The following is a 16,892-nucleotide window of genomic DNA, read 5'->3' on the forward strand; positions in this document are numbered from 1 at the left end:
TTTTTTTTGTGTGTGTGTGTTGGTATTGGGCTCTGTTCCTTTATGTCTGATTTTTTTCTTAAAATGCAGCGAAAGTTCCTACATTAAACCAACATTAACAGAATTTCAGACAAAGCTTGTCTTGTGACAGCAACAGTATTGCAAATCTAACCTGTCCTCAGTGAATAATTGTTAAGTGAATGCTATTAAGTCTTCAGCTGGAAAAGTGTGTAAATATTAATTTTTGGAGCCATTTATGTAATTTTTAGGGGGGTTTTCTTTTAATTTTTTTTTTCTGTTGAGAAATTTAATTCAAGCTTGTGATCTGAAACAAAGAGAAAACTTGCCTGGGAGGAAGGGCACACATGCTGAATATTTATATAGAATGACAATGACATTTGACTTCAGATTTTCTTTGACAGAAATCAGTTCCAATCAGCTGTGACCCATATCTCTTTGTCTTCACAAGCTGAGGAAAACCTAACATCTTGGACCAAAACACAATGAGGTTTGAATTCCTAATTCTGTCCCCAAAAAACACTGACTTAAATTTGATACATCTTAGAGGGTGAATATATTTTAAAGGGTGAATTTCAATAAATTATAAATGTTGTTGTTCTTTCTCCTGTTTGTCCGTAGCACAGTGTATGAAGTGCAGTTCAAACACATGCATAAATTTAGTATTTTCTTTTTTCAAGAACCTTATTATTTGAGGAGAGTAACAATAAAACTAACAAACAGATTGAGTATAAGAAGGGTGTGATATAGGAGAAAAGTGATTGATATGATCATTGCTCTCATTTTGGTAAGGCTACATTTCATAATAGTGCTCCTTCAGACTAATAAAACTTGTCCTACTTTTCAAAAATATTCTAGCATATTTCTGAGTACTACAGCTCCTCTAGAATCACAGTCTATTGTTCTCTTCTAAAATTAGTCTATTAGGATTTGGCCCAATCATTTATGTGCCAAGTGTAACCAGGGTGATGAAGTTAACCAAACATGGATGCGGCTATACCATCCAACTGAACATTAAGTCAATCAATCAATGTATTCGTTAATCTGTATTTTAGTCATTAGTTAATCCTTAATGTAAGACACAATGCGTTTCTGTCGGAACCCCTCTCCTTTCAGACTCAAAGCCTAATTTTTAGATCCCAAAACCCTCACTCCTAGTGCTTAGGGTCCAAACCTCTGTTTTAAGGATTAAATTAAAGCCTCACTTTTAGGTAGTAATGATTCAGGGTATAAATGGTTGGGAGTTACTAATACAATCTAGTGTAGCTCAGCTAAGGCTGGGACCTGGAGCCAAAACTTGGCCAGGATAAGGAGGCAGCCGAAACAAGAACAGCCTGCACGGTGACTAAACCTTGTTGCTTTAGGAAGTCAAAGAGGCCTCAAGATTCGAAGTACCTAAACAAAGTCACGATGACATTTGGCCTTAAGAAAACCAGCTGTACAGAGCCATAAAGATAAGGAACTGCAGACCAAACACTAAACCAGAACAGACCACCCCTCAAGGGCAGCACGTGCGTAATCTCAGAACTGAGTTTGTGCGACACAAGGGTTAACTAGCGGACACAGGGAGGAAGAGTATGTCCTTCATCCAGAGCCCCCTGAGGAGCACCTGGAGACACCAGCAGGCGTGGGCAAATAACATCTGAATATGTATATCTTTTATCAGAAAGCTAATGAATATGTATATGAAGCATGTACTTAACCGGCACAATTAGATCTGACGGTGTGCACGTTAGGAGGAGCAATCCCCGGTGCATCCGGCGCTGCAAATAAAGAATGCTGCCTTTTAACCCTACATTGGTGTTACGAGGTTCATTCCCGATATCAGTGACACAAGGACAATAGTCCCAGAAAACTGGGGTAATAAGGAAAATAATATTGATGACTTGACACCTCATGATCTCTAGAGTCAAATCATAATGAGTCCTTCTGAAGGCAGCATGTTAAATAACCTCTTTGAAATTAAATGGAAAGCCACGGTTCTGAATACCCAAAAAAAGCCCACTATACTTTGTAAGTCTAGGAATATTAACTTCGCTAAGTGTTCATTAGTTCTGCTGTAAAACTGTTTATTTTTCTCTGTGACTTCATAGCCTGATTCACTTGTGTAACTATTTAAATATCACATCAAGACAATATTGATGCTCAGTACTGAGACACTCAAGAAGCCATGGATATCAAATTAAAGTAGCTTGTTCAACTTTCGTTCACCACTTCATGCATAACTATTTCTTTTAAGTGACCACATACCAAATCTTGTATTATAACACACTAGTTGAAATCGATACATTTAAATATAATCATTTTCCTAGAAGAGTAAACACAAATATAATTTATTTATGTATACTACTGTGTCAAATATAAAATTCACAGAAATAATTTTATGAAACATCTACAGTAAACATCTCAGCAAGAATGTCTTTCTCCATCCTGCTCAGACAAATGTTTCTGTATTTCATATCAAAGAGTCACTAGCTTAAAAATCCAAATCAATACCTCAGCCCTACCTTAGGAATTTGAATCCGACCCTCCCTTGCTTCTGAGCAGCACCCACTACCCACTATGCCACACAGCGGTGTTACATTTTACTTGCTCTCCTACGGTGATGAATCTAAGCACTCTGCACATTAGCTGCAAACTCACAAGAGTCTCATAAATATTTGCAAGATAGGTAGACAATGATGATTCTGGAAGTTTTGAAAAATAAGGGGAAACAGCAGAAAACTAACCCATCTGGAATCTGAATCAAGGGTTGTTTTCCTTTTGACACACACACGCACCTTGCAAGGAGAACATTCTGTCATTCTTGCTCTTTGCATAATACCTCTGAATGCCTTTATAACATGTAACTTTCAGAAGCCAAAAATCCCAGCTTACACAGATTATTATTGCAGTGCTTAGAAAGTTATTCCAACGAATCAGAGACACACACACACAAAAAATGGGATATCCCTGTTCATTCAAAGGCTGCCCCATCACCTTTCTGGGGATGGAGGTGAGGCTGACTGGCCTATACTTTCCCAGGTCCTCCTCCTTGTCCTTTTTAAAGATTGGAGTGATATTTGTTTTTCTCCAGTCCTTGGACACCTCTCCTGTCGTCCATGACCTTTCAGAGATGATGGAGAGTGGCTCAGCAAGAACATCCGCCAGTTCCTTTAGCACTCACAGGTGCTTCCCATTGGGGCCCATGGATTTGTGAGGATCCAGTTCGCATTGGTTATATCTGACCCAATCCTCCTCAACCGAGTGGAAGTCTTCCTTTCTCCAGATTTCCTCTCTCTCCTCTGGGGACTGAGATGCCTGAGGGCCAGCCTTAGCAGTAAATACTGAAACAGTAACTCTGCCTTCTCTGCATCCTGCGTCACCAGGGCCCCTTCCTTTTTCGGCAGTGGTCCGACTGTATCCCCAGTCTTCCTTTCACTGCTGATGTATTTAAAGAAGCTTTTCTTTTTATCCTTGACATCCCTCACCAGAAATTGTTCCAGGTGGGCCCTGGCCTCCCGCATTGCATCTCTGCATACATTGACATCATTCCTATATTCCTCCCATGTGGCCAGCGCCTTTTCCCACATACTGTGAACCTCCCTCTTCCATTTGAGTTTCTCTGGAAGCTCTTTACTCATCCATGTGGGTCTCCTGGTTCCTCTGTCTGTTTATTCTTCCTAGGTATGCACCAATCTTGAGCTCAGAGGAAGTGGTCCTTGAGTATTGACCAGTTCTCTTGGAACCCCCTGCCTTCTAGAGCCCTAGCCCATGGGATTCCTCCAAGCAGGTCTTTGAAGAGGCCAAAGTTGGCCCTCTTGAAGTCCAAGGTTGTAACCCGACTCATAGCCCTGCTTCTACCTCACAGTATCCTAAACTCAACCATCTCATGGTCACTGCAGCCAAGGCTACCCCCAACTCTCACATCCTCAACCAGCCCTTCCTTGTTTGTTAGTATAAGGTGGAGCAGCACATCTTTCCTCATTGGCTCCTCCACAACTTGCATGAAAAAGTTGTCCTTGATGCTCTGCAGAACCTTCTGGATCGTACATGGCTCACCGTGTTGCTTTTCCAGCAAATAGCAGGGTGGTTGAAGTCCCCCACGAGGACCAGGGCCTGTGATTGCGAGGCTACTTCCAGCTGTCTGTAGAAGTCCTCATCAACTTCCTCTTCTTGACCAGGTGGCCTGTAGGAAACAAATGTGATGCCCATCTACAAGAAGGGCCAGTCGGCAACCAGTCACAAGTGGTGGTCCCCACAGCTTCATTTTTGGAGCCAGTCTTGTTTAATATCTTTAACAATGATCTGGATGAGGGGATCGAGTGCACCCTCAGTAAATTTGCAGATGACAACAAGATGGGCAGGACTGTTGATCTGCTCAAGGTTAGGAAGGTTCTACAGAGGGATCTGGACAGGCTGGATCAATGCCCCAAGGCCAATTGTATGAGGTTCAACAAGGCCAAGTGCCAGGTCCTGCAGTCATAAAGGTCCCATGGAACACTGCAGACTTCAGGAAGAGTGGCTGGAAAAGAGTGGCTGGAAAGCTGCTCAGCAGAAAAGGGCCTGGGGATGTTGCCCAACAGCCAGCTCAACATGAGACAGAAATGTGCCCAGGTGGCCAAGAGGGCTGATAGCATCCTGGCTTGTGTGGTCAGCAGGACTAGGGAAGTGATCGTGCACCTGTTCTAGGTACTGGTGAGGCCGCACCTCAAATACTGTGTTCAGTTTTGGGCCCCTCACTACAAGAAGGACACTGAGTTGCTGGAGCGTGTCCAGAGAAGGGCAACGAAGCTGGTGAAGGGTCTGGAGAACAAGTCTGATGAGAAGCACCTGAGGGAGCTGGGGTTGTTTAGCCTGGAGGAGGCTGAGGGGAGACCTTATCGCTCTCTGCAACTACCTGAAAGGGGCTGGAGTGAGGTGGGTGTTGGTAACAGGCAATATGACAAGAGGAAATGGCCTCAAGCTGTGCCAGGGGAGGTTTGGACTGGATATTAGGAAAATATTCTTCACTGAAAGGGTTGTCAAGCACTGGAACAGGCTGCCCAGGGAAGTGGTTGAGTCACCATCCCTGGATTTTTACAAAATCTTTATTTAAAAGATGTGGCACTTAGGGACATAGTTTAGTGGTGGACTTGGCAGTGTTGGGTTAACAGTTGGACTTGATGATCCTAGAGGTCTTTTCCAACCTAAATGGTTCTATTGTTCTATGATTCTAATCTGTGGCACTGCAAGCTTGCACTACAACCTACACACACTACTGGGCTCTCATTCCATTCACCCCTGCTAATTCACCATACAGACTTATTTAAATCAACTGCTAGCAGTTCATAGTATAAAATAACTTTCTAACTATTCATTTTGACTTCAGTTTTGGGCTGCCTAGGCTGAATAGCTAGCAACAAATCCTTAAACAAGCACAAGGCTAGGGTTATAATATGTATGTAGAGCAACACAGAGTTTGGCATGGATAGGTGTGCATGGTGGGGAAGGGGGAAGATAGCCAAAATGACCATTTCCCAGTATTTCACACAAACCACTGCAAAATAAGAACCTGACTCTGCTCTTTCCTCCTGTTTCAAGAACTTTTTTACCTCCTCATTTCTCACATTGCTTCAGTGATTCCTCCCTCTCTTTCTCTCAACCTGTAATATTTGAAGCTCCCCCTTTACACCTGTTCCTCTCTTCAGTAATTCCATTGCAAACTGTAGTTGTAACACAAACTGTCAGATTAGCTCTCATTCTGGGCTGTTGAACAAACAACATCATAATTAATTTATCTGTGAGCAAATAGTGTAAGCACGGAGACAAGAAAATAGTGGGCATAAAGCTATTCACCTGCTGCGTGTGGAATTCATATAATACAGAGGGATGGTGCTGATAGCACATAAGGGCAACACTTCATTTAATGCATCAGTGCCTCAAATGCACATGACCCATGCTTTGCTCACACAAAGATAATTAAGATTTTTAATAGGGTTGACTTGTGCTATCTAGTTGGTTCTAGGCTGAATTGGTATCTAGGCCTGCCGTGGTTTAGCCCCAGTCAGCAACCCAGCACCACGCAGCCGCTCGCTCACTCCCCCCTGGTGGGACGGGGGAGAGAATCGGAAGAGTAAACGTGAGACAACTCGTTGGTTGAGATAAAGACAGTTTAATAGGTAAAGCAAAAGCTGCAAAAGCTGCACGTGGAAGCAAAGCAAAACAAGGCATTCATTCACCCCTTCCCACGGGCAGGCAGGTGCTCAGCCATCCCCAGGAGAGCAGGGCTCCATCACACGTAACGGTGACTTGGGAAGATAAACGCCATCACTCCAAACGTCCCCCTTTCCTCCTTCTTCCCCAGCTTTATATCCTGAGCATGATGGCATATGGTACGGGATATCCCGTGGGTCAGTTGGGGTCAGCTGTCCTGGCTGTGTCCCCTCCCAGCTTCTTGTACACCCAGGAGAGCACCGGGAGCTGAAAAAGCCCTTAACCAGTGTAAGCGCTACTTAGCAACAAGTAAAACACCTCCGCATTATCACTGCTGTTTCCAGCAAAAATCCAAAACATAGCCCTATACTAGCTACTAGGAAGAAATTTAACTTATTAGCTTATCCTATATATTAAACTGAACAATTAACAGATGAAATAATTAATGACAATACTATACGCAGTGTACTTAATAGCTAAGTCAAAGCAAGGTTACTGCTAGAAAGGGTTTGTCTCAGTAAGCTGTGAGTTCTTGCAAGACTACTATGAACTACATTTCCCAAACAGGTGCAGTAACAAGCTGTAAGTGACCACCACTAAAATGTATACCTAGGCATAAGTTTGATTCTAAATTTAAGAAGTTAATGGGTGTATATCTATTGACTTAATCAGAAACTGGACCTGTTCCAAAGACAGAATGCAGAATAAAAAGGGAATCATCAGAGAACAAATTTGTCTGCAATGATTGCTTAAATCTATGGTGGTGTAAGGGACTAGAAACTTGCCTCAACATTGTCAGCAGAATGGCTTGACTACCAAGGCTTCACCACGACGGCAACTGAGGAAGTTCTACCCAGCAAGAACATATATCTATATCTTGTCATCTCGGAGCACATAGGCCCAGTCCTCTGCACATGTGCCTGGCTCAGGGTCATCTTACAACATATGGGAGGGGGGCTTGGACCCCCTGGAAACCCCTGGAACCGTTGAGCACCCTCTAGTGACGATACTGCGCATGCGCCCCACTGCCGAGTGGGAGGTGTGGCCATGCAAACCAGCTCATGGGCTATGCAACGGGACAGTGCTATAAAAGGCAGAACCAGCAGAGACTAGTGGGTGTGTTCCCCTACAGGACTGAAGATTCATTGGACTGATGGGATGCTGCAGATCCGTGGTGGTAGCTATTGTACCTTTCTCTCTCTCTCTCTCTTCTTCCCTTCTTCCTCTTTCTCTCCTTTTGCGTACTTGTTGGCAGCCAAATAAAGTGACTTGGCACTTGACTCTGTTCTGAGTCTTAATTCTGTTCCCAAGAACACAAAAAACCTAGTCACGATAACACATCCAATTGAACATCACTCAGAAGTTAAGCCCAGCCGCCCCTAGCCACCCAGAATTATCTGAGGTTGGTTAGAAAGCAAGGGGGCTCAACTTCTGCCAAATTGTACAACCCAACAGTGGATCGTGACAGGGGGGAAACAGTGAAAGGGAACCCTGTGCTAGAAGTATATGTTCTTTTTTTTCAATAAAGTACATAATTTAAAAGTTTTTTTTTTTCCTAGCACAATTTCCCTTCCTCTTTCTCCTATTTTTTCCCACTCTTACACCCACACAGAGTAACTGTTCTCCGTTTTCCAAACTTGCTTTTACACTTGCAAAATGGTCTAGTGAATTCTGCAATGACTGCAAGGGAATAGTCTATTGTTTCAAGCTTTGATAAAAATTCCATTATCATCTGTGCACAGAACTCATATATAATCAGTATGAATTAGGCACATGGGCATGTTAGAACAGGAATGTTCAATCCATGGCCTACCAGAAAAATTGCTTTGGCCTGTAGCTCAGTCTTAGCAATGCTTGTCCTAGAGCTGCAGGGCCCTAAAAATATGGTGCCTGAACACAGGCTGCTCCTGCCAGAATGAGTTGCCTGAACTGCCCCTGTGCAGGAGATGTCCTTGGTGTGGAGTACATGCAGCAGACAGTCCTCCCCTGGCACTAGAATAAGCTGTATAGTCCACCTGCCTAGAATGACTACCCACTGTCCTTTTCAGTGTCGGCCCTGCATATTCTTGTTGGGTCTGAGATGTGGTACAGTCCAGTTCTCACTTCTGAGTTGCTTAATGGCAGACATAAATATCAATGCAAACCTTTTTGCCCTTTATGGTTGTTGTGGTTTAACACCAGACAGCAGCTAAGCACAGCAGAGCTGCTCACTCACTCCCACCCCGGGTGGGATGAGGGAGAGAATCAAAAGTGTAAAAGTGAGAAAACTTGTGGGTTGAGACAAAAGCAATTTAATAATAACAATAACAATAATAATTTAATTTGTAAGGAAAAGGAAAAAATTAAGAGAGAGAAAAATCAAACCCAAGAGAGACAAGTTGCTAATGAAAACAATTGCATACACCAACCAAATGATGCCCAGTGTGTCCCTGAGTAGTGGGGCTGTATGACAAGCAGAAAAGGCCTTGACTCTGTGTAAGCACTGTTCAGCAGTAAATAAAGCATCCCTCTACTATCAACACTGTTTATAGCACGGGTCCAAAACATAGCCCCATAATAGCTAATATAAAGAAAATTAACTCTATCCTAGCGAAAACCAGCACTATGGTGAACGTAGTTTCTGTCATGATCTGAGTTTGGTAAACATACTTCTTTCACTGCCAGCTACTGAAGTGCTGACAGCACTGAGCCAAAGAATGTATTACTCTCTAGAGTTATTCATATCTGCCACAAAATAATTTTTAGATATTCAAAGAGTATGTGCTTTTTGAATCAATAAGGCTTCTGGAACACAGTACAAGGAAAGTGCCTGAGTCTGTTCAGGGCTTTATTTTTGTTTATTATTTGCATGTAAACTGTTTATTTGTTAAAACACCATATGATTTTCACAGGGAGTCATCATCTTGGGCATATAGATGTGAATTTCTCTCCTTCCATTACTAAAATCCTACATTTTTTTTTAGGAGTAAGAACAAACAATATTTACTGTATTTAAGCAGACCAGTTCCAGTAATAAATGATATTTTGTCAAAGGAGGGGACAAGATGTATAGGGAATAAAGGAAGTGATATTTTAAGTGATATATCATAAACCACTTATATTTTGGCTTAAAGGTCCTATATGAATAATGACAGAATGGAATAAATGTCTCAGTTCTTTGTTAGAGGTGATTCATGTCTTCATGAAGAATGTGTATTGCCATTGCAATATGCTGTTAAAGACTGGACTTTTCCAAAGTAAGATTTTTGTTGTTTTGTATAGAAGCTAGCTTTGTCTTAATACCTGATACATCATTTATTTCTTCTCAGACTGAAGTCATAGATTTTATTCGGTCAAGTAAAAAAGCCGATAATAATATTAGTTTGATATGGTGAAAATGAAAAAAATTAACATTTTATTGCTTTGTTTATTTGGCTGTTTACAATCGAAGTGCTGTCATTGCTCAGAAACCATGCTGGCTTAGCTGTGATTGGTTAGATATGTCACCTAGGACACTCAGATTCTCATGACTGTCATCAGGATGAGCTTTGATCCACAGATCTGTGTAAAGCAGCTGGATTTTAAGTGCCTTAATTAATTAAAAGCAATTAAGCTTCTTTTTAGAGGGAGGCAAGTGTAAATAATAAAACCTTTGGCACAGTACCAAAGGACATATGGTCAAAAGTAAAGCAACTTTGCCAGGTATTCCACTATCACAGGATAAGGAGGTTATTTAATATGCTGGAGCAGGAAGAAGGAAAAAAGAAGATGGCAAGCAGAAGAAGTGTCTGTGAGTGTAATTCTTGAGTAGGAGAAGAGATGCAGAGCTTCTTACAACACAGGAACTGTCAGAGGGATAAACTTGGAAATTGGTCCATGACACTGTGATCAGGATAGTGATGTTCATTCCTTCTCCGTTCAGAGTTGCAAGATTTTCACAGAATCACAGAATCATAGAAACACAGGTTGGAAGGGACCTCACGGATCATCTAGTTCAACCTTTCTAGGAAGAGCACAGTCTAGACAAGATGGCCCAGCACCCTGTCCAGACGACCCTTGAAGTTGTCCAACGTGGCCGAGTCAACCCCTTCCCTGGGGAGATTATTCCAATGGTGACTGTCCTCAGTGTGAAAAATTTTCCTCTGGTGTCCAATCGGAATCTCCCCAAGAGCAACTTGTGTCCATTCCCCCTTGTCCTCTCCATGTGACTCCTTGTAAAAAGGGAATCTCCATCTTCTTTGTAGCTACCCCTGAAATACTGGTACATGGGGACGAGATCCCCTCTGAGCCTCCTTCTCTCAAGGCTGAACAAACCCAGCTCTCCCAGCCTATCTACATATGGCAGCTTCCCAGTCCTTGATCACCTTGGTGGCCCTTCTCTGGACCCCTTCCAGCCTGGCCACATCCTCTTTGTGTAGAGGGGACCAGAACTGTACACAGTACTCCAGGTGTGGCCTGTCAAGCGCTGAGTAGAGCGGGATGATGACTTCTTTATCCCTGCTGGCGATGCCCTTTTTGATGCAACCCAGCACCCTGTTTGCCTTCTTGGCCGCAGCAGCCACTGTTGGCTCATGTTGAGCTTTCTGTCCACCAGGCCCCCCAGGTCCCTTTCCACAGAGCTGCTCTCCAGCCAGGTGGATCCCAGTCTGTGCTGCACTCCTGGATTATGTTTTCCCAGGTGCATGACCTTACACTTCCCCTTGTTGACCTTCATAAGGTTCTTGCTGGCCCACTCTTCCAGCCTATCCAGATCTCCCTGCAGAGCAGCTCTCCCCTCTGGAGTGTCTACTTCCCCACTCAACTTGGTGTCATCTGCAAACTTCATCAGGCTACACTTGATGCCGGTATCCAGATCACTTATAAAGATGTTGAATGACATTGGGCCCAGTATCGATCCCTGGGGGACCCCACTAGTGACAGGTTGCCACTTGGAAAAGGAGCTATTTACCACCACCCTTTGGGTGCAGCCTGTCAGCCAGTTCCCCACCCACTGCACAGACCCCTTGTCTAGGCCATAACGCATCAATTTCTCCAGGAGGAGGCTGTGGGGGACTGTATCAAAGGCCTTGGAGAAGTCCAGGTAGACAATGTCCACCACCCGCCCCATGTCAACCAGGCAAGTCACTTTGTCCTAGAAGGCCACCAGGTTTGTCAAGCACGATCTGCCCTTAGTGAAGCCATGTTGGCTTTTCCCAATCACGTGCTTCATCTGACTTGTGATGGCCCCCAGGAGGATTCGTTCCATAACTTTCCCAGGGATTGAAGTAAGGCTGATGGGCCTAGAGTTACCCGGATCCTCCCTCGAGCCCTTCTTGTAGATAGGGGTAACATCTGCCTTCCTCCAGTCCTCTGGGACATCCCCCATTCTCCATGACTTCTCAAAGATTATGGAGAGCGGCCTCGCGATGATGTCAGCCAGCTCTCTCCACACCCTCAGGTGGATGTTGTCAGGGCCCATTGATTTGTGGGGGTCAAGCTCCTGTCATAATTCATGTACTAACTCTTCCTCACCGATGGTGGGTCGGTGTTTGGTTCAATCGTCAATTTTGTTCCCAAAGCCTGGGACCCGACAGTGCTGGTAAAGACAGAGGTGAAAACACTGTTGAGGTCATCTGCCTTTTCAGCACTGTTGGTGATTGATTGTCCTTTTCCATTTAACAGTGGGCCTGTTTTCCTTCTTTTTCTCCTTATGGTTGACATGCCTGAAGAACCCTTTCTTGTTATTTTTGACATCTACAGCCAGTTTCAATTCAAATTGGGCTTTTGCTTTTCTAACTGCATCTCTGCACACCCTGGCAATGCCCTTGTAGTTCTTGGCGGATAATCCTCCACTTCTCCATTTCTGGTGTGCTTCCCTTTTGGATTTCAGTAGACCCAGGAGGTCATGGCTGAGCCATGGGGGCCTCTTGCTCCGCTTACTTCCCTTTCCTTTGTAGGGGATAAGTTGGCTTTGTGCTTCCAGTAGAGAGTTCTTGAAGAACTCCCAGCTCTCACCGGCTCCTTTGTCTTCCATGGAAGCTTCCCATCGAATCCCTCCCAGCTGAGCCCTGAGTGCACTGAAGTTTGCTCTTCTAAAATCCAGAACCCTTGTCTTAGAGCTGACCTTCAGCACACTCAGCAGGATCCCGAACTCCACAACACTGTGGTCACTGCAGCCAAGGCTGTCACTAACCGAGATATTACAAAGCAGGCTTTCTCGGTTTGTGAACAGCAAGTCCAGCAGCGCCTCATTCCTGGCTGGCACATCTAACGTGTGCATCAGGAAACAGTCCTCTACGCCCTCCAGGAACTTGGTGGATGACATGCCAGCTGCCGTATTGTTTTCCAGCAGATGTCTGGGTAGTTCAAGTCACCCATCAAGAAAATAAACAAATGGCATGAGAGAAGCCTCTCTCTTGTTTCAGGAGCTGATGAGGTGCCTCTCCCTTGCTGCTTCTGAAAGCAACACCTCTTACTGTTTCCTGCAAACTCTCGTTGTAAGAGCTCCTGTTGTAACAGGTGTGGTGTTCATATTTTGACTACAGGCCCATATGCAGTGGGAGAGTAATGCTTTACTACAGAAGCATGCCCTGTCTCCCTTCTCCTCTGTCTATGGGGCACTGTATAATAACCTCCTTATTTCACCCTTTCCTTCTTCAGGAAAAACAGGGTCCCTTGCAGCACTTCCACCTGTCTCCTTGTCCTGGTTTCAGCTGGGATAGAGTTAAACTTCTTCCTAGTAGCTGGCATGGGGCTGTGTTTTGGATTTTTGCTGGAAACAGTGGTGATAATGCGGAGGTGTTTTACTTGTTGCTAAGTAGCGCTTACACTGGTTAAAGGCTTTTTCAGCTCCCGGTGCTCTCCTGGGTGTACAAGAAGCTGGGAGGGGACACAGCCAGGACAGCTGACCCCAACTGACCAATGGCATATTCCATACCATATGATGTCATGCTCAGTACATAAAGCTGGGGGAAGAAAGAGGAAGAGGGGGACGTTTGGAGCGATGGCGTTTGTCTTCCCAAGTCACCGTTACGTGTGATGGAGCCCTGCTCTCCTGGGGATGGCTGAGCACCCGCCTGCCCGTGGGAAGGGGTGAATGAATGCCTTGTTCTGCTTTGCTTCCACGTGCAGCTTTTGCAGCTTTTGCTTTACCTATTAAACTGTCTTTATCTCAACCAACGAGTTGTCTCACGTTTACTCTTCCGATTCTCTCCCGTCCCACCAGGGGGAGCGAGCGAGCGGCTGCGTGGGGCTGGGTTGCTGACTGGGGCTAAACCACTACACTCCTAAAATACAGAATCATGTAGCACAGGCACTCACATAAATTGGGTTTCAATACTGTTGTTCAATGCCATCATCTGTATTAACATTTTGTTAGGTGTCTGGAATTTATCCTTAGGACACAAAACACAACTTTGAGATGGACAACCTTTTCTATAAAAATTTGTGAACAATCATTAGCTAGGTGAAGATGCTGGTTTGAGAAGTGTGCCTTTATATTTGTTTGGACTTTAAAGTTGTTAGTCTGCAAGAAAAAGTCTGTCTTCTTTTGCTTTGGCTACTTTGATTCTATGGGTACTGATAACTAATAAAATAAGTTAGAATATTTTGTACAGGTGGCTGTAAAACACAGCAAAGATCTGACTAGGAATTCACACATCCAGGCATGCACTCACACAACAGTACTAAGGGAAAATTAAATTTAAATATTTCACCTACTTAACAGATCACATGAAAACTTGTTTCTTTAGTATGAAAATATGAGCAATAACTTTAGTTAAGGCTGTACTGAGATTTTCACTTGAACAAGATTCAAATTGTTCTGTTCCAGACTTTCAGAAAATTAACTAAAATTTAATTAGATCTTGAAATACAGCAAAATACATCTTCCAGTAGACGTTTGAACTATCTGGGTAGTTTTCTAGATGAAAACTTTCTTTAACAAAAAACATATAAAGTAATATCATAATAACATATGCCCTAACTTGGCTTAACTCTTTGTTGTTTTTTTTTTCTCTGATGTCTATATATTAACTTTTCAATCAAAAACTGTTTTATTCCACTATTTTTTCTGCTTAACTCAACACTTCTATACTTCAAGAAAAGTCTACATAAACATCATCTGTGTCAGAAATGTCATGTTGCTGCTTCCTTTTTCTGAATGAGGACACTACAGGGCCCTTAATCCCTAGGTCAGTGCAGTTTTCCTCTTGTAAGTGCCCTCAGAGAATCCTGAGGAAACAAAGAATTGCCTGGTGATGTTGATGCAGAAGGTTTTGTTGAAAGGAGTTGCTTTTCCAGTAACATTTACTTGTTTAGTGAAATATATCTTCAGTGGAATGCCCTTTATGTAATCACCATGATCAGCGATGCACAAGCATCCTGTCTGAAAAGCTAATGTTTTTAGCTAATTTAATGGCATACCAAAAGCTAAGGAAGCTCATGAGGAAAAGGTTAAAAGAATTAAGTGTGCATAAAGTAACTACAAACCGAAGAAGCAGAAGTAGGAAATCTGCCTGTAAATATTGGAAGGGTAAATATTGCTTGTGAATACAGGAAAGAAAGGGGAAACTAAGGCTGAAAATCTAGAATTATTTGCCAAACAGAAAGACTAATTACAGTGTTATCAAACTCTTAAGGGAAGCATTGGAAATCCTTCACTAGAGCTGTTCAAATTTAAGCTTTGGCAAAGCATCAGGGGATGTCCTACAAAGAACAATGCTTCTCTGGTGAGGTGAATAGGCTGAAGAGAAGCTGATAAAGTGACAGTATTAGCATGGTGCACAGCTGTGTGAGAATGACACAGTAAATGCTGAAAACAAAAGAAAGAGGTTTTGTTTGAAAAGGGCATAGGCAATTACTGGTGCTTGAATTTAGAAAGTCTTGCTGACATTGTGCACAGTTAAAGAAACTGGAAACTTCTAAAGCTTTCCTCTATTACTTCTAGAATTGCCCTTTCTGGTTCATTATGACCAACTGATTTAATAGTCAAATAATCTTTCTTAATGGCTACAGACTATTACAAAGAACAGTACTCCACACCCTAAGAAAATCATTCCATAAAATTAAAACTGCCATTTATGCAAAATGCAGGCACTCTGGTAGTGGCATGTGACAGGAGCTGCTTCATATTCTCAGAAATAGTCTGAGGACTATTGATGGATTTAAAGTTTTAAGGAAATGAGAGTAATACGTTGTTTGTCTTTCTGAGTCTCTCTTGTGGCTTTGTTGTAAGTACATTGACATAACCATTTTTTTTTCTTATTTTCCTTGCCTGTTGTAGGGGAATAGACAGGGATCGGCGACCGGAAGATCACGGGATGTGACGGAAAGATAGACTCCTCTCCATAGGAGTGGCAGGAACAGGAACCGCGAGAGCTATATAAGCGTGTGACGCAGCTAAATAAACGGACATTTTGTATCCATCATATTGGTGTCTGTGCATCACTGTCCCCAGGGCGGGTAGAGCCCTGTGTCCCGGAGGTATGCGGCCCAAGATAAGTTCTCCCGTAGAAGCGTACAGCTACAAGTGGTGACCCCGACGTGATTAGTGGGGAGGCTTGGCAGGTTTGCCGGGGGGAAAGAGAGCTTGGGGCAGGCAGGGGCGGGACGGGGAGCTGCAGGTCGGCGGGCGTGCCATGGAATCAGTCGTAAAGGTACTGAAGGGATTGGGGAAGGAATATGGTACTTCGATATCGAAGACGCCTACCTCAAAGGCCATCCAATGGATGATTACGCAGGGGCTCATACGAAGTCCCGCAGACATATTTAATAAGGATAAGTGGGTGAGGATTAAAGAGGAGTTAGCCGAAAGGGCTATGATGGGAAAACCCCAGTACATACAGCTCTGGGGAAAGATACACCGATTACTATTGAAAGCTCGGGATGATCAGGAGACGTGGCGGCAGGCGCGGCGGTGCCTGCACGGTGCTACAGGCGACAGTAGCCCGGAAAGAGACCCAGGAGGGGCAGTGGGGACGCAGACAGGGGCAAGCATCGCGGGGGGTGGGGAAGAAGCGGAGAGTTCGGACGGAGTAGCCTGGCCAGCGACTCAGTCTGAGGCTCCCAAGGAGGTGGATCGGGAAGCGGCGGTGTTCCCTGTTGAGCCAGCGGGGCCTTTAGAGTGTCCCCCCCCGCATACCCCTGGGATGATTTGGCACAGGCGCGGGAGCCTGTGCGCGGGGAGAGTGACGTGGCAGCGGACGCAGCGGGAGTGACGGAGCGGAAGGAGAAAGATGACCAGCGCCGGAAGCAGCGCCGGCAGCGGCACAGCCCTCTGCCCGACCCTCGAGACTGGCTCCCGGGGCAACCCTTGAGATGGGAGTCGGACGAGGAGGGGGATTGGGGTGCCTGGAGGGGAGGACAGGGGGAGTATAGAACAACTTCGAGTAGCAGCGAATCAGAAACTGGGGGAGAAACCAATGCCCATATGTGGGAAGATGGGGCAGCTTGCCTGCAGCGCGCAAAAAAGAGGCACAAAACAGCAGAGACTCGGAGGACCAGTCAGAAGGAGGGAGGAGAGGGACCGTCAAAAGGGGAGGTCCGGGGCGCTGCAGCTCCGGAGGGGTCTCCGGAGGACGTGCTGTGGCAGCTGCAGCAGGTTATGCGTGCACTAGGGGAAGTAACTCGGCAGCAGACAGGACTCTTAACGAAGGGTGCACCCCAGCGACAGTCAGTTGAGTTACCTAACTGGCGGCTGATAGCTAGAGATTGTAGCCTCGATGGAGTAAGGATAGAGATGCCCGGGATCTTCCCTGTCCGAT

The sequence above is a fragment of the Phalacrocorax carbo genome, chromosome 10 (assembly GCF_963921805.1).
Source record: "Phalacrocorax carbo chromosome 10, bPhaCar2.1, whole genome shotgun sequence".
Classification (NCBI taxonomy): Eukaryota; Metazoa; Chordata; class Aves; order Suliformes; family Phalacrocoracidae; genus Phalacrocorax; species Phalacrocorax carbo.